This window comes from Panicum virgatum, chromosome 3N (genome assembly GCF_016808335.1).
Source record: "Panicum virgatum strain AP13 chromosome 3N, P.virgatum_v5, whole genome shotgun sequence".
NCBI lineage: Eukaryota > Viridiplantae > Streptophyta > Magnoliopsida > Poales > Poaceae > Panicum > Panicum virgatum.
This window is the reverse complement of record NC_053147.1, coordinates 30,856,878-30,882,724: the sequence shown is the minus strand read 5'-3', so window position 1 is coordinate 30,882,724 and position 25,847 is coordinate 30,856,878. Positions and strand designations below refer to the sequence as shown.

The following is a 25,847-nucleotide window of genomic DNA, read 5'->3' as shown; positions in this document are numbered from 1 at the left end:
CAACGGCCAAGATGTCTTCACCACGCCGTCGGCCAACCTCGCTGCGGTGTTCCAGGTGCTCGAGGGTCTCCAGGAGACCCCCGAGATCGTCAAGGCTCGCGCTCGTCTGCATGTGGCTGCCACTCAAGCCCAGCAGCTGCGCGAGGACAACTCGGACTACTGCGCCCAGTCGAGCCACCACTCGACATGATCCCACGGTGACGACGGAGAGGTCAATCAGGACAACCTCCGCCTCCAGCTCAACCAGCAATACTTGAGTCAGCGCATCAACAACCATCACCGCCAACGCGACGCCGCAGAGTGCGAGCAACGTCGCCAGTACAACGAGGACCACGGCATCCCCGACGCCGACCACCAGAACCGCGGCCGCCGGGGTGACAACCATCCACGACGACCCCGCCACGACTACGAACTCGGCAATGAACTCGACGGCTTCTTTGCCTTCTCCAGTCGGCTCTGGGCCATCCAGTGGCTTGCCACCTTCAAGCCTACTGGGATCGAGAAGTACGACGGTGAGTGGGACCCGAAGACGTGGCTGCGCACCTACTCCATCGCCGTCCGAGCTGCTCGCGGGGACAACGACATCATGGCTGCCTACTTCCCGGTCATGATGGGTCGCCACGCCCTCAACTTGCTCGAAGCGCTCCCTGCTGGCTCCATCAACAGCTAGCAGGATCTCTGCAACACCTTCGTCCAGTACTATTAGGCATCCTGCCCGGGTCCCAAAACCAGATGGGATCTGGCCAGCGTCAAATAGCAACCGGACGAGTCCCTCCGCGACTACATCAAGAGGTACTTTGCTAACCGTAATACGATTACAGAAGCTGATGACAGGCACGTTATCTACCACTTCAACGAAGGCCTCCATAATATCGAACTATGGAGGAAGATGTTCGAGAGCAACCCTAAGACCGTGGGCGACATGATGTTGGTCGTCAACAAGCACATAGACATGGAAGATGTCGAGCGAGCTCACCGCTGGCACAAGACCCAGAATGACTCCTCCGAGCGTCCCCCTCAGCGGGACAATCGCTCGGAACACCGACGTGATGATCGCCCACCTCGCCACGGGAAGAAGCACGACCGTGCCGAGTCGTCCAAGAACCGGGACTGCAAGCGTGGCCCCGAGAACACCGTCGCTATTGCCGAAAGGTCCCAGTTCCACTCCACCCTCATCCAAGCGGACCTGGACCGGCTCCTGGACGGCAAGTGTCCTTGGCACAAGGACACATACCACACCGCCCAGGAGTGTCGAGCGCTCTCCAGTGGCGTCATCAAGGACGACGACCCCAAGCGACCCCGCCGCGACGACCACAACAGGCCGGGTGGTTCCAGAACCACCCGGGCGCGCCCACGGAGGCGCAACTCGCCTAGGCGAGATGACGACGAGCAGAGGGAAGATTCCCCAGGAAACTTCCAGGAAGAAGATAGGACCGTCAACTTCATATACGGCGGCCCCAGCAAGCCATCATGCCGGCGCAAGCTCAAGCTGGATGATCGCAAAGTCAACTTGGTGTTCAAACACTCGGTTGAACCCCTTCGGTGGTCGGAGACGCCGATCACCTTCGACCGCCGTGGCCACTGGGTCCACCTGCCCAGGCTGGGTGCCTACCCCCTTGTGGTCAGCCCGGTGGTAAGCCAGGTCCGCCTGGCCAAAGTAGTCGACGGTGGCAGCGCCCTCGACATCATCTTCGCCAGCACGTTGGAAAGCATGGGCTACGACATGACCTCCCTGGTCCCATCCGATCAGGCCTTTTACGGCATCATCCCCAGAGCTGGGTCGACTCCGGTCGGCGGGGCCACTCTACCGGTCACCTTCGGCACTCGTGACAACTACCGCACAGAGTACGTCAACTTCGAGGTCGCCGAGTTCGAGACCTCCTACCACGCCATCCTGGGAAGACCCTCCCTCACCAAGTTCATGGTGATCCCCAACCACACGTATCTTCTCCTGAAGATGCCAGCTCTAAAGGGGGTCCTCTCGGTCTACAGAGATCTGCAGACCTCCTACGCGTGTGAGGCCAAGAACATCGAACTCTCCGATACCCTGGAACGATTTAGGAACTCGGTTCTTGTTGCCCAGGTAGCAAAGAACCTTCCAGCGGATCAGCAGCAGATCCCCGCCAAGGAGTCAACTTTCGAGTCGCAGCTCGCGCCAGCCGTGGCGAGCAAGACCATCGTCCTCGGGGACGATGAACTGCACAAGACCGCCGTGATTGGGGCCAGCCTCGACTCGGTGTAGGAAGGCGCGCTCACCTCCTTCCTATGGGAGAATTAGGACATCTTCGCATGGAAGCCATCTGACATGCTCATAGTCCCAAGGGAGGAGGCTGAGCACTCCTTAGATTTGGACAAGATGGCGAAACCCGTCAAGCAACCGCTCCGCCGCTTTGTGCAGGATCGAAAGGAGGCTATTAGGGTAGAAGTAACCCGGCTCCTCGCCGCCGATTTCATCAGAGAAGTCGCACACCCAGATTGGCTGGCAAACCCAGTCCTTGTAAAAATGAAAAATGGTGAATCGAGAATGTGTGTTGACTATACTGACCTCAACAAACACTGCCCTAAGGACCCCTTTCCTCTACCACACATCGATCAGGTCGTCGACTCGACGGCCAGGTGCGTTCTCCATTATTTTCTTGACTGTTACTGAGGGTACCACCAGATAACCCTCAAGGAGTCGGATCAAGAGAAGACGTCCTTCATCACCCCTTAGGGGCCTACTGCTACAACACCATGACGTTCGGCCTCAAGAATGCCAGCGCCACATACTAGAAGGCCATTCAGAGATGCCTCCAGGGGGAGATCGGGCGCAACGCCGAGGCCTATGTTGATGACATCGTCGTCAAGACAAAACATAATGATCAGTTCATTACGGACCTCTCTAAGACATTTGAAAATCTCACGAAATTCAAATGGAAGCTCAACCCGACCAAGTGCGTGTTCGGTGTCCCGTTCGGAAAACTACTCGGCTTCATAGTCAGTAGCCGGGGCATCGATGCTAACCCCACCAAGGTCAACGCCATCAAGTTCATGAAGCCTCCCAGGAGCAAAAAGGATCTAATGAAGCTCACAGGGCGCATGGCTGCCTTGAGTAGGTTCATAAGCCGACTCGGCAATAGAGGCCTACCTTTCTTCAAACTTCTCCGGAAGTCCGACAAGTTCGAGTGGAACAACAATGCTTCCAAAGCATTCCAGGAGCTCAAGGACTTCCTCACCTCGCCACCCATCCTGACAGCACCAGAAGACAGGGAAGTCCTCCTCCTGTACATCGCCGCCACCACCACCATGGTGAGCACCGTCCTGGTCGTCGAACGAGACAAGCCGGGTCACATCGGATTGGAGATTTTGGGGTTAAAGAGGCTTTTCATTGAGATTCACATCTATCTTACTTCACTTTATCTAGCTGGAACTACAACATCGGAGTTCCGTTCGAGATCAAGACTTCAATCATAAGGATGGTGCAAAGCTCGCCCTTCACTGGAAAAGAAGACGCTAATCTACATCTTCAAGCGTTCCTCCAACTATGCCGCACCTTCGACATGCAAGGGATGACTCAAGATCAAATAAGAGCGAGGCTCTTTCCGTTCTCTCTACTTGGGAGAGCGCTGCAATGGTTTCATTCTCTACCACCGCGCACGGTGCAAAATTGGGAGTCCTTGATGAAAGAATTCATGACGGAGTTCTACTCGCCGGGCAAGACCCAGATTCTGCGCAACAAGATTGCAACATTCGCGCAAGCCCCGACGGAGACTATTGCGGAAGCCTATGAGCGCTTCAACGACTACATCCGCGCCATACCTCATCACAAGTTCTCAAGGGAGGATGTGGTCCAGAAGTTCTATCAAGGCCTCACTACTGCATCAAGGGGGATCATTGACGCATCGGCCGGAGGTTCTATCATTGAGCTCACGCCTACTCAAGTTTTCAAGCTATTCAAGAAGGTGGCGGACAATGACGCATGGGCATCATTGGGGCGCCTACAACCACTCCAAGCCGTGGGCGCCGCGAAGAGTGTATTACAAGTGGAACGCGAAGAAGTGCTAGAAGGGAAGATCGACTCGCTCATGAGAAGGTTGAAGAAGATGGAAGTGGAAAAGAGAGAAGCCCAAGCTATTGATTTAAAGGCGGCCGAAGCAAGGTCTACATGTGAAGAATGTGGAGAGTACGGCCATGTACAAAAGAATTGCCCGGAGGAAGCCAAGATGCTCGACTACACGAAGAAGGGAGAATGGATTCCGCCGACCAATTTCGGCTATGGGCAAGGTAGACCCCAATTTAATGCAAGCTCTTCCATTCAAAACTCGGTGCCTCTTCGTATACAATTGAAGGAGTTCATGGAGGAGCAAGGCAAGATCAACAAGGACACCGTCACCAAGTTCAAGGCTATGGACAAGATTTTGGAGAACATTGATGGCAAGGTGACGGAGGTCGGGAGCTCTAACCTTCAAGTACTCAACATGATGAAGATGCTAGAAACACAAGTAGCCCAGCTCGCCGGACGCCTATCTAGCAATGAAGGAAAATTGGCCGGGCAACCTCAAAATCCGGAGACGGCAAAGGCAATTCAAACTCGCTCGAGAAAGGAGACTGAAGAACCCGAACATGCAGCGGGAGCAAGGAAGCCTAAGCCAAGAGTTGAAGTGGAGACCATCATCAAGGAGAAGGCACCTACTCCTATGCCAGAGATAGTCACCGAAGAGCCGGAGTTTGAGCTAGATGATATAGACGCCAAGATTCTACCGCCAAGGCCACGATACCGCAAAGGTAAACATGAAGATGTGCAATTCAACAAATTTGTTGACATGGTACGCAGGTTGAGCATCAACATGCCGCTCTTGGACGCTCTACAAGTTCCGACGTATTCTCGCTACTTCAAAGACATCATGGGAAACAAGCGCGAGATACCGCCAAGCACTGTCAAGCTAACCGAGGAATGTAGCGCGGCAATCGCTAATGAAGCTCCTGAAAAGAAAAGGGACCCCGGATGTCCTACCATCCCATGTTCCATTGGATCTCTTATGTTCGAAAGAGCACTTTGTGATCTCGGTGCAAGTGTGAGCGTCATGCCAAAGAATGTGTTCGAGAAGCTACACTTACCGGAGCCGGAGCCCACCGCCATGTGCCTAGAGTTAGCGGACAATTCCATTCGCTATCCTTTGGGAATCGCCGAAGACGTGCCCGTGAAGATTGGAGAACACTTAGTCCCCGTTGACTTTGTGATTCTCGATATGGGAGAAGGAAGCAAGGCGCCTCTCATACTTGGGAGGCCTTTCCTCAAGACCGCAAGGGCAAACATCGACGTTGGCAAGGGGGAGATAAAGTTCGACATCAATGGCACCACAAGCGAATTCAAGTTTCATCCACGCCTCGAGGTATGCAACATGATCAATGTCAAATATGTTCCGCCTCACCGCCGTGTCACAGAGGAGAAGCCAAAGAAAGAAGAGGAGCCGAACAAGAAGGAAGCGAAGAAGGAGATAGAAGTCATCGCGTCCATCGCGACAAAGAAGATCGTTGCACCCGTCAAGAAGAAAGTTAAAAGCCCGCCTGTGAAGACCAAAAAGACGACTAACGTAGAAGACAAACCCGCACCAAGGATTGTGCGGAAATGGGTACCCAAGACTGCAGCGCCATCACTGAGCGTTGGTCCAAAGTGAAGAAGAAGAAAGTCTAGCTATAGACTATAAACGAAGCGCTTTGCGGGAGGCAACCCGTTCGTCGAGTCAAGAATAAATCTGCCGGGAGTTCAACCCGTTCGTCGATTCAAGAATAAGCTGCCGGGTGGACAACCCGCGAAAAGTTTAGGTAAGTGAGTCGAGAATTTTGCTACGCAAGAACATGATATACTTTTGAACAATTGGTCGTTCGGTCAAACAATTCGATTTGGATTTTATTCGCTCGGTCATTCCGATGTTATTTCTTATTTTAACCCAATGACATGAGCCATCCTATGATTTATTTGCCTCTTCTTGAGAAAGCCACATCCAAAATTCCATACCTATTTTTGGCGACCATCCTGTCCATGACGGCCGGACCAAGTTGGCAAAACACACGAGTAGAGCCGCGCTATGTTTACATTACTTAAATTCTTGATGCGTAGGTTCGCACATAGAGAGAATTTTCAGTTTCATTACCATAGGACTAGAATTTTCCTAACCTTAATTATTCTCTTTTTCAAAATTCTCTCTCTCATTTTGGCAAAAATTAGAACCTAAACCCAAGACCCACGGTTGATTTCGAGATTGTTCGCTATCAATTCATGAAAGTGAACGGTTCCGGTGCAACCAAAATTAATGTAGTCGGGAAATATTTTTCGACTTACAAATGTAAAGATGTTTCAATTCCCCTCCAATTATTCATTTAAACTCATTGCATGCTTAGAGTCAATTCTGAAATTTCGAAGTTAGAGGAGGATTAAACATCTAAGCATGATTTGGAAAGGGTTTATGTGCTTGATTAACACCCATTGATCAAAGTGAGTTCACGGGAAAGAGTAGTGCTCTCTACCTACCACCACATGCAAATAATTCCAAGGAGGGAGCAGCCATGCATGGGAAGGACAAGTCATTTTCTGCAAAGATGGCACCATGTGATGAATGATTAAGCATGGGACAAGGTGAATGACACAAAGTGGAGAAATAATATTGCAAGTGGACATCAAAGGAAAAGAAGGAGTGGTTCACATGATTTGGGCGGTGCAAAGCATACAAGATGTACTGGACAGAAGCAAATAATTGCATCACGAAGCCACCAGAGAAAATTGAAGTGGAGAAGAGGGAAAAACACCCTAGGCCGGCCGGCCCCAAGGCCCTAGGCCGGCCGGCCTGGCCCCTATTTAAGCCCTCTGGTGCTCCCCTTTGGTAGGTATACTCCTCACTCATTTCCTTGCTTATGTTCTTCAAGTTCTTTGCCCAGAAACATCAGTTAGAGCCCTGAAAAATTTGTCCACCAAAATCTATTCCAAAAATCTCAGAAAATTCACCACAATTCCTAGTTTGTTCCACTCTTCGATATATTGTTCTTCCGCCGTCAATAAACCCCCGGTGTGTTTGTTTTTGAGTGTGTGCAGCAAGAAGTCACCATGAGTGGCCTCATGAAGTTCATCGCCGGGAGGAGAAGGACGCGTTCATCAACATCCGACGCATCGGCAAGTTCTTCGCGGAGGCACTCGGTCTTCGAGTCTCCGCGGAGCATGGAGGAAGACAACCCCGCACCGAGGAGCGACATGTTGCTCCTTGGTGGGATGAGAGACCCGAGAAGCTCCTCCATGAGATTCACCGAAGGGATGCCACCTCCTCCACGGCGTTCGACAAGGTCATCCGCACCACCACCATACAAGCCCAAGAATTCAGAATATGGGTTTATTATCTTGTCGAAGGAAGAAGAAGAAAGGCTCAAGTTCATGAAGGGAAGACTACGAGCAAATTATGATTTTGATGATGAAGCATTGGTGAAGCTGGGATTTCATCATGACATTTATGAGCTATTGGAGAACATCGGTTGGAAGTTATTTTCCGATGGTGTCACGGTTGATATGCAAGAAGAAGTGGCTCTTGAGATGTTCATGACATTAGAAAAAATCAACGGAAGTGGTGGATGATGAAGAAGTTCCATGTCTGAAATTTAGGCTCACGAATGAAGAGAAAGTAATCACCTATGGATAAATAGGAAGCTTGCTCGGATTAAAAAATAATGCATATGAAATGGTGCAAGTTGAAGAGGGAGAGCTTGATGAATTTTGGACAAAAATAGCAAAAGATGTCAACTGCCAAAGAAAAAATATAAGTAATGTTACCCTCCAAATATTCCACTCTTGGTTGAGCAAGAGAATTCTCGGGAGGATGAGAGAATCGAAGGTCACCGACCAAGAATTAAATTGGATTTATGTTGCATTGGTGAAGAAACAAGTAATTGATCCCACCAACATCATGGTTGAAAGGTGGCTTTGTGAAGTATTATCCGGCACAGGAGAAGTTGGTTCAGGATGTTATCTCACAATGATAGCCCGAGCAATGAATCCGAGGTTACGAGTGATCCAAAAATTTTATGTCCCGGGAAGAGATATTGGGATTGATCATTTGAGGCAAGGCTATTATATCGGAGGGGGTGAAAAGATGGGATTTACTATTTCTGAGATGAATATTTCCCTCCCTGATCAAAGGCTGAAATTATTTGCAAGAGGGAGGACTGATTGGCGAGTTGAGAATATTAGAAAAAAGATGAAGAAATCAAAAAGAGGAAGGTTAATTGAAGGGACATCGGCATCGGCACAACAAGAAGACTTGGAAGTAAACCTTCCACCGCCAAGTTCTGCTTATTGGAGGAATGAATTTCAAGGTGCATCAAGTGGATAGGGATACCCGCAAGGATGGACGAGTCAATGGGAAGGAAGCCAAGAACAAGCATGGGGGCACGCTGCGGCGGCACCCCCACCGTTTAGCAACTACAGCTACCCACCCTCGTCATATCAAGGAGAGATGCATGACCCTTCATTTGGAGCACAATATTTTGACCTCCCTCAACCAGAACAAGGAATGAGAATTATGGGTGCTTATGCGAGAAGAAACATGGAAGATATAGATGCCATCCGGAGGCATACAACCCAACTAGAAGATGGAACTGCAGGAATTGCGTATCAAATGGGACTTCTAGGCCTGGCGCCACCGGAACAATTTAATGGAGGAGCATTTCAGCAGTATTATGATCAAGGATACAACGCAAGAGCCAATCAAGGAGATTGATCGACGGCAAGACCATGAATAAAATGCTCGCACGTGTGGTTTGGATTTTCTATTTCTTTTCATTTATTTTCAGCATGTATGCAAGCTTGTGTGTGCGTAGCAATTTTTCTGTTCTATTTATTTCAGCATGTGTGCAATTTATTTTCTTTTGTCTTTATCACCATGATAAATAAATGCATCACCTACGCTTTAATGTTATGGTTAGTAATGATGATAGAAAGTTTGTGCCATGTTAAAATATGATGATCGTTGCCGCTTTGTCTACTTTCTTGTGCTTGGTTTATACATGATTAAACTAATGCTCTCTCTAACATAATCTGAAAATTAATTAAATGCCGGCTAATTCAATTGTGGAGGTTATGATAAATTAAGACCCATATCTTTTACTCTTGCTCTCTTACTTAAGCTTGTCAAGGAAAATTTAATTTGGATTTAATTTTGAGCTAACCTTGTCAATGATACCTTTTGCAATTGCTCTACCCTTCTTCAAGCCTAAATGATATATCATAACAAACCATAGAGCAAGAATTATTTTCAAGTAAATTAATTCAGGATTTATCTTCTTTGGTACGTGACTAAGAAGCTGACCATTCCGTATTTTTGCGTACCTCTCTTTTGCTAGCCATTCTATCCATGCATTGTGAGTTTCTATACCGGGAACATCGCAAACCTCGCTGGATATCCACCCTTAACCAAAAACATCTTTTTGTGAAACACCTCCTTGACCACAACCTATATATTGAGTATATATTTATTTCGACGGCAAAACAGTGGAATCATGAGCAAAATTCAGTAAAACATAAGCTTGGGAAGCATCAAAGAGTTCGCAGAAAAAAAATCCAAAGAAGTGGAGGCCTACAGGCAGTAGGCCGGCCGGCTCAACACCCCTAGGCCGGCCGGCCTGCCCCTTTTCCTCCTCTGTTGGCTTCAATCTTTCACGAGGAGATGCTCCCTTGAATTCCAAAGTTATGTCCAGAGAATTGATAGAAGTTTTGTGCACTCACTCCATCAAGTTATCATCACTTCATTGCTTGAGGACAAGCAAACGTTCAAGCATGGGGGGAGGTGGAGTAAGTGCATTGTGTTGCCAATGGTTCTGAGGAGCAAAAAGAAAGAAAGAAAAAAAAGAGGAAGAGAGAAAAGAAAAAAAATGAATGATGATGAAAACCTCCTTTGTTCCTTTTAGCTTCATTAAACTCCAAGTACTTTGAAGATTATTCTATACTCGATTATTCCAACCATGTGCAATCCGATAACAAGGACTTTAGTCGTGCCTTGAGATCAACCGTTGCCATTTGCACATGTCCACCATCTAAACTGTGTGTTCCATTCTCTCCCTCTCCACAAAGAAATTATTTTTTAGTGGTCTTTTTGACGAGTCTCGGTAAATCCATAAGAAGTATTTATTGTTTTGATAATATCTTGATTATAACATCTTTTGTTAGGACTAACCTTTCCAGAGCTCCGGATAAAGCCTCACACATACATATGAGAGAAAGGAGAGAGTTCTAGCAAGATTGAGAGACAAGATGAGCTGAGAGTTTCCATGAGCAAATTGCAATGAGGTTTGAATTATTGATCTTGGTTTAGCATTACTTATGGAACTTACTTTCTTAATTCTGAGACTTGTTTAATTTTGAGAGCATGTGCTTAATAATTGTGGGGAAGCATTTAACTTGTATCTACCTTCCACATTGAAAAAGCTGGTTACAACTTGAATTATTAATTGCAAAATATTTTTTGGGAGCATTGTGTTTTCTCGTGTATGATCAAGTGCAGGGATTGGACACTGAAAGGCAGCGCTGATTTTTTATCAAAGACTTACTCGAGGACGAGCAAGGTTTAAGCATGGGGGGAATGTTGGCGCTCCTTAAGTATCCATTTTATCCCCTGTTTAACTTTGATAATGGCATGAATTTAATATCAGAATCACTAACCATCCTAACCTCGGCCCAATTATTGGTCATTTTCGCGTTTGCACATATATTTTGGAGGTACTTCGTTTTTGCAGGTTTTTGACTAATTTTGGAGCTTGAAATGGCGAGGCCCACGATCATGCGATGACACGAAGAATGACGAAGGCCAAATCCTGAACAAAGGATCGAAGGCCATGATGATTAGAGGCCCATTCATGCACATCCACCCTCCAATGAAGCCCAAAAGACAAAGCCCACAAGATGAGATCGAGATACTTCGGGGCTAAGCAAAGCAAAGAGATATTTAAGGAAGGATTTTCCATCCTATCCTTCTCCTCAAAGAAATCTCGAAGATAACGACGTCTAAAGGGGTGCAATCGTGAAAGACATAAATTCTAGAAACTCCAGGAGACTTGGGGAGAAAGTTGAGCACCAGCCGGCGAAGGAAAGACCCAGGCCGGCCGGCCTAGGCTCATTGGGCCGGCCGGCCCAGCCTGTTTTTAGGTCAGTTCGACCTCCCCTTTGACCGAGGGTTCCCTGAGGCTATTTAAAGACCCCTCCCCAAGGTTCACGTAGAGATCAATTTGGGAGATGACGTCAAGGAGCAGAGAAGATAGAGGGACACCTCTCGGAGAGCCGAGGGTCGTGCTAGTTGTCTAGGGTTCTCCCTAGCCGACGTGGGAACCTTGCAAGGAAGACCACGTCGGAGTTCTGGAGCTAGGATCATCAAGATCAAGGTAGGGCCCCGGTTGTGATCTTGTGATGTACAATCATTTATGGTGAAGTTATTTGTGTTTCCGAATGTTTAGCGACCATGTTCTCCTCTTTCGATTTCGTTCTTTTCTTTGGATTCGCTTCATCCTAGATCTATTATCGAGATAGATCACTTAGCATGATCTTGTAGTCATGGTGGCTAGAGGTTCATGGCGGAACTACCAAAGGGGGTTCGACTTGCTTCAGGGTATCCCGTTGAGGGTGGAGTCGTGTCAGGCCGTTGCCACTTAGTAGGTTGGGTATCGAGGGATCGGATTGGAGATTTTGGGGTTAAAGAGGCTTTTCATTGAGATTCACATCTATCTTACTTCACTTTATCTAGCTGGAACTACAACATATGCATGATCTAGGTGATCTAGATTGGTTATCTCTAACTTTCTCTTGCTACCTTCGGTGTTTGTCGTGTTTTTAATAGATTAGATTCGTTTTCACCATCTCACACAAAGGAATCTCTATGCTAGTAGATTGTTTCTTGTTTCTTTGGTTCCGTGGATTGATAAACCTTGGGGGAATACTCTAAGGGAAAATCTACATGAAACCGTGCGTTTGCGGTATATAAATCGGGGGCGCTAAGGAGCGTCAACACAGTGCCTCCAGCGGCCTCCTCAGGCGATCCAGCGTCACCCGGCCTTGTGCCGCCTGTTCCTCCTCTTTTGCAAAAAGAAACCGGCTGGGTCAGCCCACAAACGACAGAAAGCACATAGCAGTATGATTTCCGGATCATACCACGCCGAGCCTGCTGCTCCAGCGAAGCTTCTCCTTGGTGTCGGCCTCCCGCGCCTCAGCCACCTCCCGGAGCTTCTGCAGCTTCTCGTTGGCCTTGGTGCAGGCCTCCAGCTCTAAAACAAAAGCAAGTCAGAGACAAAATAGTGCGAAAAGGACTCGGCAGACATCGACCCGACTCCTTACCGCGCTTCTCCTTGCGCAGAGCATCCTCGGCCTTCACCTTGTCGGCCTCTAACTGGCGGTCCCGCGCCTCCAGCTCGGCCACCCTGGCCTTGTTGACGGCCATTATTTCCCATTTTGACCGTCAACTTCTCGGGAATAAAATGAGCTTTACACCATGTTCCATACATATTTTACTTACTTCTAACAAGTTCCACAAGTTTTGGATGAGTTGTGCTTTCAGGAGATAATATACCAAAAATGAGCCGAAGTTTTGGATGAGTTGTGCTTACCCCCACTAAGTTAGTCGGTTGATATCCCTAGCAAAGTTTATCATTCGATTCTTCGATACTATTTATCCATAGTGCTTCCCTGAGGAAATATACGATACCCTGGAATACTCCAAGGTGAAGTGCTACAGCAGTGATTCTGTGCCCTTGCGGAATCCATATTCTATTGAGCGTAAGAAACACCAACAAGCATTTTTGGCACCGTTGCCGAGAAAGCAATTGGCTAAAGATATCGTTGAATAGTTTGATAAAATTAACTAGTTTGTCACCGCTAATTTTAGCGGGATTACCATTGCTCTCGGTATCTTTGTGATTTCTGCATAGCAGTGCAGGACCATATTCGATCTACCATATCACTTCAACTCAGATCCAGAAAGAATTGGGTGAATTTTCTTTACTACAAGAAATTTTCATAGGATCAAGGTTTGACAACACCAGCTTCAATACCCATGGCTGAGAAGACACTCCGTCAATTCTCAGCCCCGTCCAATAGCCATATCCCTATTGGACTGAACAATGACCAAGGCACTGATGGGTTTGAGATAAAGACTGGGCTTGTCAACATGGTTCAAGCAAGTCCTTTCTACAGAAAGGCGTCAGAGGATGCCCACGCTCATCTACAAAATTTTCTGAAAGTGAGCAGCATAATCAACCCAAGAGGCATTACGATGGATAATGTTCGTCTTCGACTATTCTCATTCCCTTTGCTTGGGAAAGTAAAGACGTGGTTTTTTTACGTACAAGGAAAGATTCAACACTTGGGATGCGGTCTCCAATGCTTTTCTGGTCAAGTTCTTTCCTGTGGGCAAAACAAATGCCCTTCGGAACAGGATTTCCAGTTTTGAACAACTCCAGGATGAGACAGTCCCTGAAGCCTGGGAACGTCTTCAGGAAGAATGTCTTATCATTCAGAACTTCTTCCATGGCCTGAACCAGCGATCGCAAGATCACATGGACGCAGTAGCGAGAGGAGCATTCCTCTCTCTCGATGTTGCAGGTGCTAAAGTGCTCATCGACAAGATTGCTTCCAACCAAAGTTGGAAGGAAGATAGGCAGCCGGCCCATGCAAAAGAAATACATGAAATTGACAGTGTCAATGTGCTGGCAGCCAAGATGGATCCTCTCATGAAAAAGCTGGAATCTCCACACCCGGAGGTCAACCAGATTACTGAGCCTTAGATGACATGTGAGAAATGTGGCAATACTGGACACTCGGGCAAATCTTGCCCTTTCACTCAAGAGGACGAGAACTCCATTGGGAACAACACTCCCAATGACTTAGATTGTCATCCTCAGCATGGTATCAATTTTAATAATAGTTTTCAGCCCTTGCTTAAAGACTTCATGAATGGCCAAAAACAAATTAATGACAACATTAGTGATAATTTTTTTGCTAATGATAAAATTCTTGAGTCTTTGGCTATGCAACTAGATGGGCTTAACTTTGTTCTTAAACATCAGTTGAGTTTCAACAAATTGTTAGAAACTAAAGTAACTCAGCTGGCCTCATCCTGCCTTAACCATGACACGGGGAAGCTATCCGGGCAACCAGAAGTGACCCCGAAAGAAATTGTGAGTGCGGTAGGTGTGCGGGCAAGACAATCCGCACAGAAACCACATCTTCCGCAGGATGCAGGTATACCATCCTGTCTTAACCATGACACTGGGAATCTATCCAGGCAACCGGACGTGACCCCGAAAGAAAGTGTGAGTGCGGTAGCTGTGCGGGCAAGACTATCCGTATAGAAACCACATCTTCCGCAGGATGCAAGTACACGGTGGAAGAGCGTAACCACCAGGAATACCTATGCTGAAGACGGAGTGCTGGAGGAGGCCAAAGAATCCAACACCATTGCTACCCAGGAAGACCCCGTGGAATCCCCTAGAACTTCACGGGACTGTCACGATACAACCGCCTTACCGTTTCTAGAGCGGAGAAGGAGGCCGGTGGCCGACGAGCAATTCGGCAAGTTCGTCGAGGTAACTAAGAAGTTTTAGGGCAACATACCACTTCTTGATGATGAATAGTTGCTCTGTCCATGCTTTGCAAGTGCCTCGTATACAACTGTTTACTCTCCTAGTACTTGAACTAGTTGGCACATAAGTAGTTCCACAAAATTTGGTTTGAGTGGGAGCATGAGCTTGATTTCCATGTCTAAGTTGTTGTGAGATTTGAGATAGCCCCGAATCGGAATAAAATTGCATGCTCAAGTAGGGAACCTCTCGGAATTTCTTTAAAATGAAACATGGTAAAGAATTCCCCTTTTGTTTACATGTCCTACCCAGAGCCATATTGTTTTATCATATGAACCGATATAAGCTATCTTGAGTTATTTTGAGCTTTGTCGAATGGCGAGTTCATTCGAGGAAGGTACTTATCATCTACCGATCTTTCTCATTTGCGTAACCATTGTTTTGCTAGCCTCAAAATGTCTGCCATGTCAATTACCTACTCCGGTTATTGATATCCACCTTCGTCAGACAATTCCCCTCACAACAAAACCCAAAATCTCCAGAGTGAACCTATCCATCTCGAATGGTCTATCCAAGCAATGCTCCCTTCCAAAAACTCTATCATTATGGAGTGTGGGTCATCTTCTTAAAAAAAAACTAGAGCAGAAGCAATTAAAAAAAAGAAGACAAGACCCATACCTCCACTCAAAAGTGTGAGTCCATTTCCTCCCTCTCCCCTGAACATTTTACCTTCCATAAGATCGGGATTTGATCGAGTACCAACCTCTTGCGAACCACTCTTCGGCTTGGCAACATAGGTAACCAAGGTATGCTCTTCCTACCCAAAACTCCACATATCAGCCTTAGAGTAGGAAGAAGATGGTCAAATTGTCCAACCATGGTGAGGACCATACACCTTGAGCGACTTGAGAGTACCATCGGGGAATCTTAAACCACTTTTGAAAAACTTGCAAAAAAAAACTCCGAGATAGAAACCTGAACAGGAGGCAGGAAATATTCCGGTGAAGGTTGTTCAATCTCTCAACCGCCCAAGACGAGGAATGAAATGCGAGTAAGCCCCATCTCCAGAAACCAAGGTATGAGCCAACATATTCAAAGTACATATGGGTTAGAGTATTATGTTGTGCATAAGGGTCCTGTAGGGCATGAGCATTGATGCAACTCCTGATCCACCGAGCCTCAGCTTTAGCTTTGCTCGAGGACGATCAAAAGTTTAAGCTTGGGGGGGTGTTGACGGCCATTATTTCCCATTTTGACTGTCAACTTATCGGGAATAAAATGAGCTTTACACCATGTTCCATACATATTTTACTTACTTCTAACAAGTTCCACAAGTTTTGGATGAGTTGTGCTTTCAGGAGATAATATACCAAAAAAGAGCCGAAACTGGGAAAAACCCAGGCCGGCCGGCCTAGGTGAGGCCGGCCGGCCTGGCACCTCTACATACTGTGCTATGTCTTTGATCCAGGAGTGAAGTGACATCATCACATTGCCTCTAAACCATGGATTGCAAGTTGGTTTGATCAAATGGACCGAAAGGCCTAGCACATGGATTGAAAGGCCCACCTGCAGCACTTACCGAGATCTTTTGGGACGGAACACCACTATGGACTTCAAGCACCCTTGGATCAAGATGTCGGTGAAATGGGAGGCCGAGATGTGCTAGACCCAGGCCGGCCGGCCTAGGGGAGGCCGGCCGACCTACCAACTGTCAGCTTCAAACCGACGCAACCCTCCACCGCCATCTAGACAAGATCAGGAGCGTCCACGAAAAGGTTGGTGACAAACGACAAGAATCCCAGTCCGGCCGGCCTAGGAGAGGCCGGCCGGCCCCACTTTGCAGCCTCTCAGCCTCAGCTTTGGCGTGGAAGTTAAGCACACCGATTACAACTGCTTACCATCGACGCTACCTGCTATACCGGCCATGAACCGACCTTGGAGTGCTATAAATAGGACCCTCATCCCTCACTTGACACACACACAAAAAAGAGTTCTCTCTTCTCATTCTTAGTTTCTAGAGTAGGTTAGGTAGTCTGGGAGTTAGAGTCGAGTCGAGCTTGTCTCGGGATTCCGGAGTCGTCATCGGAAGTCGGGTATAAGCTCTAGTATCTTTTCCTTTGACATTTATCAATATAAGTTATCTTCTTTATATTTTCGAGTCAGCTTTACTTTCTGCATTTATTTATCTTTCCAAGTTATCTTACTTGTATGCGGAAGTAATTCTCTAGCCTAGGCTTTGTACCTATCTTGTTTATCGGGATCTTACCTTATGGGTTTTCTCGCCCGGACAAGAGTATCTCAAGTTAGTGCTCTAGGTTGAGGGGGATTTCTCTTGTTCACGACAAGAGAAATCCTAACACCGAGGCTCCAGTGATCTCCATCTCTGGCTCACTCCCCGCGGAGGAGTCGGAGGAGATCTCAGCCTCCTCCTCCGCTGGCTGCCGCAGCTCGGCGGGGGCTGCGGCATCCTTTCCAGGGTCCCCCTCAGGCAGAGGAGCGGGGGACCAGTACTCCAAGACCTTAGACTGCAGAAGATTCAAGTTGTGTTACAACCCAACGGGTGCGCTCGGAGAAACAAAGCAAAACCAGAGGAAACAACTCGAAATGCACAAAACAACTCGAAAGATTCAAGAAAACTTACGGCGTCGGTCGGCCGCTTCAGGTAGTAGGCTTTCGGGCAGCCCTTGTCTCGGATCTGCCCCGCCTTGATGCGGGCGACCCGGTTCGCGATATCCTCCCAGGGTACCTTGCGATCCTGCCCCCGGGTTGGGTCCCGATGACCCTAGTACTCGAAGGCCGGGTGGACCCTCTCTTGGATCGGCTGCATGAGCCGTCTGTAGAAGGAGATGGCCACCGTGGCCCCCGTCAGACCTTGCACCGACAAGTCGGAGATCTCCATGCGGAGGCGCTCCACCTGCGCCATCTCCTCGGTGGTCGGCGGCTCCTTCCAGCATGCCTTGTACTCCGGCGCGCGGCAGGTACGCGCCGGGAGGCAGGGCACCGGGTTCGCCACCACAAACCATTCCCGCTCCCACCCCTTGTTGGTGTCGCAGAGCTCGAAGTTAGGGTAGACACTCCCCTGGCGCAGTGAGAACGCGGCCCCGCCCACGACATTCCGGTGAATGTTGGACGGGTGCCCCTTGAGGTGGTATAGAGCCCGCCACAGATTGAAATAGGGGGGGGGCGATCCCCAAGTACCCCTCGCAGAGGTGTATGAAGATGGCAATCTGAGCAATGGAGTTGGGCTTGAGCTGAGTTACCTCGATCTCGTAGAAATGAAGAAGCCGCAGGAAAAGGCCCCCGCGGGCAGCGCAAAGCCCTTATCGTAGAAGGACTTGAACACGACCATCTGGTTCGTGTCCTCCGATTGGAATTCCTCCCCGTAGCAGCACCGCCACCCGGAGATCTGCTTCTCTGGGAGGATGCCGTGCTCCACCATGTCCTGGATGTCGCTCTCTTGGAGCGAGCACTTCTGCCAAGACGACAACGGCGGCGGGGCCTCTCCGGAGCTCCTCGAGGTTGAAGACGCAGACGCGGTGAGCAAGGCGGCCTTGGCGATGGCGGTGAAGCTCAGGCGAGGGGAGCTCACCACGAGGAAGATGAAAGCCGAGAGCTCTAGAAACTCGCCGAGTTGGCTAAGGCAGCGAAAAGTTCTGGAGCGCTCGGGAACAGGGTGGCCGCTCCGCGCCGCCCCTGTTTAAATATTGGAGGCCCCACAACGGGCAGATCCGAAATCAACGACCGGATCGGATCAGGCCAACGATTTCACGGCGGATGAAGCGGGATAAAAGGTAACTTTCTTTTTACCGTTGCCACTAACAACCCCGCTCCTCTGTCAGCCGCGACAGATCCGCACAGAGAAGTAACGGTTGGATTTTCACCTTAATGCAAATATGCTTCGAATATTCCTGGGAACGACCCGGCATGTCTCCGCGACCCAGCCAGGGCCTTAGGGCCCGGACGTCGTGACTACCTGGCGCATCTCCGTGACTACGCCAGCAACCCTGCTCGGGGGCTTAGTGCCACCTACGACCCGGCGTGTCTCCGCGACCCAGCTAGGGCCTCAGGGCCCGGTCACCGTGACTACCTGGCGCGTCTCCGTGACTCCGCCAGCGACCCTGCTCGGGGGCTGGGCACCACCTACGATGCGGCGTGTCTCCATGACCCAGCCAGGGCCTCAGGGCCCGGACGCCGTGACTACCCAGCGCGTCTCCGTGACTCCGCCAGCGACCCTGCTCGGGGGCTTGGCGCTACCTACGACCCGGCGTGTCTCCGTGACCCAGCCAGGGCCTCAGGGCCCGGACGCCGTGACTACACGACACGTCTCCGCGACTCTGCCAGTGACCCTGCTCGGGGGCTAGGCACCACCTACGACCCGGCGTGTCTCCGTGACCCAGCCAGGGCCTCAGGGCCCGGATGCAGTGACTACCCGGCTCGTCTCCGTGACTCTGCCAGCGACCCTGCTCGGGGGCCGGGCGCCACCTACGACCTGGCATGTCTTCGTGACCCAGCCAGGGCCTTAGGGCCCGGACGCCGTGACTACCCGGCGTGTCTCCGTGACTTCACCAGCGACCCTGCTCGGGGCCTGGGCGCCACCTTCGACTCGGCATGTCTCTGTGACTCTGCCAGGGCCTCAGGGCTAGACGCCGTGACTACTCGGTGAGTCTCCGTGACTCAGCTAAGGCCTCAGGTCCCAGATATTTGGACTACTCGGAAAGTTCTAGTGACTTAACCCAGGGCTTTAGGGTTGGGGTAACCGAGTCGGGTTCGGTCACCGTGGCAATCTCAAGGTGGCTAGAGGCTGATACCCTCAGGGGATCAATATAACAAGAACATTGGCTGGACGCTCAAGCATTCGGACAGACAAGAGTTAAAGATCATTTCTTTGACCCTCGAAAAGCTTCTCCAAAACCTTTCGAGGCTCGGGGGCTACACCCAACGGGTGCGCCCAGGGGCGCATCCTGTTCTAGATCTACAACAATGATGGACATTCTTAATGATCACCGAAGGACTTCGCTCAGTACGACAAGGTTCAACTCGGACCTCCGGCGCTCGGGGGCTTGACGGAGGTAGATCTATGTACCTCCCTGCCGAGTGGGGTCCCCGAATCCAGGAAGCTACCCTGCTCGATGACTCGGCTACGACTACTCAGCGTGCAGGACTTGGTTGTGCGCAGATGGGATCACCAGAGGATCAGGATGAGAGGCTCCAGCTAGAAACCCAGATATCGAGGGATCTTAACTGACCTCCTTCCTTGTAAAACAACCCGAGCATATCATTCCTTGTACTCCTACGGCTCCTAGTCTATATAAAGGAGATGTAGGCCAACCCATAGAGAGACTCCTTATTTTCTGCAGCATTCCACAAACCATAATACAAGCCTGAACACAGGACATAGGGTATTACGCACATCGCGGCCCAAACCTGTCAAAGTCTCTGTGTCTTTGTGTTACCATCGAGCTCTTGGTCCTGAGATCCCCATCCTGAAACTCTACCACCGGGTACACCCCTGGTAGATTAGCCAGAATAGCAATCCGACAGCGGCGGTGGTGGCGGCGGCAGTCTGGTGAGGGAGGGCGGCGGGGAAGAGGTCGAGGAGGATGAGGAGCCCACCACGAACCCATTTTGGGGGGTGGATTTGAGCAGAGGATGGCCGGAGAAGCGAATCAACGGGAGAGGATGGAGCTCGGGTCGTGCTCTAATGGGGGCCGGTGGTAGGGCTTGGGATTCCGGCCAGGGTAGGGCATGGCCAAGCTCGGGGAGAGGCTACAGAGGCGTAGGACGAGGTTGTGGAGGCTTGTGGTGCACCGAATTTGAGCGGGGCGGCGAGGAATTGCTGGTGAGGCGCCGGCGGCGGCCCTACTCTGCTCGGCTCGACCTGAGCCCGAGGAGGAAGAAGGAATGCGACTTGGGAGGGAATGGCACTGGGAGCGGATAAGGCCGGGTGAGGAGCATCGCAATGGCCGATGTGTGGCATCGCCGGCGGCACAGTCGCCGGTATGCAAAATCGGAACTTCCGTTTTTCCAAACCCGGAACCTCCAAGTTTTGGGGCAAAACCGATTTGATTTTGGAGCGCCAAAAACCAAACTTTTCTCATAGCAACTTGAAATTTGGCCAAAATAAAAGTTGTAGAGGAAGAAAAGATTTACAACACTGGTATTGGACAATATTTGATTTGAGTTTTGGATTTGGGAGAAAACTAGGGTTAAAGCTGAGTTAAGATTCAATTAGACAAAGCCATCTTGATTAACACTAATGACCTTGATTAAGTGATGATTAGCGACTGATGCACAAAATTAACACCAGGGGTGTTACAGGGTACACATTGTAGATTGACCAGTATGTTTAATTCGCATGCCTACACCTGATGACATGATCAGTAGCTCCTCTGTCCGTATACCAGTTGGTGTCGATGTTGTAGGCAGCGGCTGCAGCAGCCACATGACGTTCTTCTGGGACATAGTTCTCGTCAAACCGATGACAGCATCGGTCGGCGGTGTGTCCTATTTTCTGGCACACCTGACACAGGGGATGGCTGTTGGAGCTGCCACCCTTGTTGGAGTAGTTGTCGCGGCCAGAGTTGTTGCCACGACCAGTGCCACCACCATTTCCTTGGCGCTGGTTGTTGGAGACGGTGTTGTCGTAGCCTCCACAGCGTCTAGAGCCGTGGCCATGGCCACCGCCACGACCACGGCCGTTGCTGCGTCCCCGATTGGCCATATTGGCCGAAGATCCACTGCCTCCTGCCATGAGTTCCATACGTGTTTCGAAAGCAAGAAGCTGTGTGTAGGCTTCATTTTCCGAGACGTAGTCCTTCCTGGAAAGGAGAGACGTGATGACGGGGTTGTACTCCATATCAAGGCCGATGAGGATGTACTCGACAAATTCGTCATCTTCGATTGGTCTGCCGACAGCGGCCATCTCATCTCCGAGTGTACGCATCTTGCCAACATACTCTGTGATAGATTGGCTACCTTTCTGAGCCGTGGAGAGGGCGAGTCGAGTGTTGATGACCCGAGCACGGTTCTGCGATGAGTATATTGCTTCGATCGTAGACCATAGCTCCGTTGTCGTCTCCTTGGCAGTGACATAGGCGAGGACCTCACATCCCAGAGATCCTAGGATGAAGCTCAGAACTTGTTGGTCGGTGGCGAACCAGGCGTCGTACGCCAGGTTGGCGATCTTGGTGTCCTTGCCACTAGCATCCTTCCCATCGATCTGTTCAGGTGGTGCTGCATTGGTGCCGATCAGATAACCAACCAGGCACGACCCCCTGACGGCGGTGAGGATATGCGCCTTCCACATAGCATGGTGTTGGCGGTCGATTTCGATGATTTTTACCGCCAACATTCCTTCGGATTTCATGCTTTTCGAACTATTTTGTTATGATTTTCACTAACATTAATAAGTTCCATAAGTTTTGGTGAGTATTTGAATTCAGGAGCAACATGTATGAAATTGAGCCAAAATGGGAAGCATGTGAGATTTGATCTTGCAGCTGTGTGGTTCAAGATCCTGAGCCCAAGAAAAAGCCAACTCAAGGGTAGTTCAGGCAAAATTCACAAGTTGAGATCGAAGGGCTTCAACCAAGTTAAGATGGGCTCAATTCCAATAACAAACCAGAGAATCAAGACCCAAACCAACTTAAGGAGCAATGTGCATCCTGTGAACAACGTGCCAGAGCGACGAAGGCCCGAACCGAGCCAGAGCCAGGACGACCGGCCTAGGAGAGGCCGGCTGGCCTCTAACTACCTTCGTTGGAGCCATGCAACCGCCACCCATGTCAGGAGGGAATCAAGAGCGTCCACACAAAGGTGGTGGCCAGATGGCCGCATTCCCAGGCCGGCCGGCCTAGGGGAGGCCGGCCGGCCCCACTTGGCGGCCTCTGGTGCTCTCCCTTGGCGTGAAAGACAAGCACAACCGTCTTACCTGCGTACAACGGACGCTCAGCTCAGTACCAACCCTGAAGTAGTATAAATAGAGCTCAAACCCCCCTCTTGTAAGACACACCATCCTTTAGAGAAGAGAGTCTCTTTGTTACTCTATTGTGTTAGAGTAGGAAGAGAGTGAGGTGAGTGCTCTGGTGAAAGCTGAGCTAAAGGAGCAGATTCGAGTTCTCTCGGTCTTACTCCACTTTTTATATCCACCTCGAAGGACTATACTTTGAGCAAGTTCCTTATCTCAACTTCATTTTCTTACTAGCTTTACTTTCTGTCTTAGTTACTTGTTTAATTACTTTCTTTGATCTGCGGGATCCTGAGTCTGCACAAGTAGCAAGTTCTGCTTATTTGAGGTTGCTTTCTATCTAAGTACACGGTAGGAGCAAGTAGCTCGAGAGCTGTGGGCGTGGTGCCCAGGCTTGGTAGTTATCTCAGGTTGTGTTCCACCCCACGGAACCGTTGTGGTAGGCGGTAGGTGGTGACAGCCCTATCCGTTTCTCGTAGTCCACCACGTTCGGGTGTTTTCATAGCAGTAGTTGCAGGTTGCCGTCGGACTCCCCTCTCATCCCTTTCTGAATTCCTTCCTCTTCCAGCCGCTGAAGCAGATCAAGTCAGTAGTTAGCTCGTCAACTAGTCAGGACAGTAGGTTATTTGGAGTTAGGCCCTCTTTCCTTGGTCTTCTTCTCGTTGGTTGTGTCCGGTTGAAGATCTATAAGTTTGCTCGAAGCTTTACCGTTCCTTGAATTCGATATCCCAGATATACTCCCTGGTGAAAGCTACAATCGGTCTCTGTGCGCTTGCGGGGGAACGGTAGTAACACTAGACTTAGAGTTAATCAACCATACGACTTTCCATCCATCCACATGGAGTTCTCTCCTAGTTATCCGGCAGTTCTGTTGACGCGAGATGATCACACACCAAGCCCAGGAGCCCCGTACGCCAAGCTCGGACTGCACTTGATTTGAATCAAGGCGTGCCAGTCAATTTGATCTGTAAATTGACAAGAAGACAGCAAACCATCAAATTCAAGAGGGTGTCGGCTGGATTTCCGAATCACTCTTACGCGGCGTATCGGCAAGGTCCTGCCAATACAGAAGATGACAATAGATCGGGTATGGTGAGCGTGTAATAAAATCGATCTACAAGGGATCGGCAATGAGCTGCCGATGCCGATAAGCAACTAGACGGCAAGATCTAAAGCCAACACGTGCCAAGTAACAGTGTACAAACCCACGAATGTATAGATCTGGACAAAGTTAAGCTTATGATCAATCTAATCGGCTTTACAAGATTTATCGTGATAAACAAGGAACTTACAGCCGATTAAACAAATCACTAAGCCGGGTAGTTTGTGAATGAATCTAAACGAGAAAACAGCGATGCGCCTGAGATCAAAGCTTAGATAAATTCGATAAATTTTGAATAGATATGAACGAAGCCACAGCAATGCGCCCAGAAACTAAAGCTCAGATTTACTCGGTAAATGAAAACTTACAAGCAAACTAAGTCGCTCGAATATGAGGCATCCTTGATCAGCTTGAAAGAACTCGCGGAAAAGAAAAAGATGGCAAAGCCGTCGACGAGAAAAGTAAATTGCAAGTAGAGTAAATTTGTGTTTGTTGGATGTGTATCAATCTTTACAATAGCCGGGGGGCTCATATTTATACCCCACGCTAACACAGTTCTAGCCGATTACGGTAAAAGTATGATTCTATCTAAAGCAACAAAACTATCCTAATAAACAAAACGACACCTTCCAAACCGAGACCTCTTCATACCAAATCCATCCATAAGCGCCAATATATCAGAATGGTACCAAATCACGACCGATCCTGCCACGCACATTGCCATCTTCCAACCCGGTATCCCTTTCCTTCACCAATCCTTTGACATGTGCCAAAAAACGGTGTCAACACATGCCCCCCAGTTTCGGAGTGAAATATCCTTTTACTCCGAAATTATTTCTCAATCATAATTATTTCCTTCAAACAGTTGACTCAAAACTGCTCCGTGCCGTTCTAATGAAAACGGCTCACCAATCCAGAATCCCGATTTCTGGGGTGGGGTCACCTTATAAATACGTCAGCATACTTCCCCTTCCTCTTTTACACTTCCTGTACTCAGGCCAACTTTTCCCCTGTTCAAAAACTCATCTGCTCCGCCGCTTCCGGATTTCAGCGCATCCTCCTCGACTGCAAGAAGCTTATCCCAAGTTCTGCAAATGGCTTCCATTTCCGAAATTCCTCAGGTACAATAACTCCCATCCTCTTTTGTGCAGCTATTTCAATCTTGGATTTGCGACTGTTCTTGATTTTTCCCCTTCTCCGCCATTATTTCTAGGCCCTAAGGAACTCGATCTTCATCCCTCTGTCCGAGCAACCCAGCATGATCTGTCTAGGCCCCATGGGCAATCCAGATCCAACCAATATAATCAACCTAGAAACTGGCAGAATCCCTCTTAAGGCTTTAAATATGACCTCAAATTGGTCCCTTGCTTTTAGATCTTGGCCGAGTGTCACCCCAGGATGGAGGAATTGGTTCCATAGAGTAGTGAGAATTTATCGGGCTGATTGGGAGCAATATGACATTAGCCAATGCCTGAACCTCTCTTTATCTGAAATGGTCAAGAATGAGCCGATGCTTGCATCGGCCTCCTATTTCTGGTCTGACGCCATCAATGCCTTCTTGTTTGGTCATGGCCCAATGACTCCAACCTTACTAGATGTCATGATATTGACTGGTCTAAATATCACTGCTCCCGACTGATCCTTTAATTTCTTGGACCAAGCTTCCTTCAAGATAAAGACCAGAACCATCGGTGGTTGGAGCGGATATGTACTGAGAATATGAAAACTGGTTCTGTGACAGTTAGGGAACACACCGCTTTCCTCAACATGTGGTTGGAAAAATTCATCTTTTGTGGCAAAACAGCAGGTCCAACCAACAATACTTTGAAGATGGCCGAAACCCTAGCCAGTGGAAACCCAGTGCCTCTTGGCAAACATCTTCTTGGATTAGTTTACCACTTACTCCATCAAGTATCGGCCAAGCTAAGGGCCGATCAACCAATCTCCAACTTAGGAGGTCCCTGGTGGTTCATTCAGCTATGGTTGAACATGTACATGCATAAGACAATGGGCATCAGGCTATCAGAAATGTCTTTCCCATCAGAAGAATTTGACAAAGAAGAAGACCCAATCACTCGCCGTTGCACCTCCTTCGGCGAAGCAACTATTGTGATCGCCAACGACTCCAATGTTTTTTGGCAAAACTGATTTCTTCAAATGCTTCTATAATGGTTTTACCGAGAAGTCCACCATCTGGTT

General features: G+C 49.1%; 1 non-coding gene across 1 annotated transcript; it reads right to left on the bottom strand.

Moving 5' to 3' along the window:
- Positions 1-21,345: 21,345 nt before the first annotated feature.
- Positions 21,346-21,484, bottom strand: LOC120668265. The gene has a single exon (XR_005672360.1). It is a non-coding gene; the product is annotated as a small nucleolar RNA Z247 (small nucleolar RNA).
- Between the last annotated feature and the right edge of the window lie 4,363 nt (positions 21,485-25,847).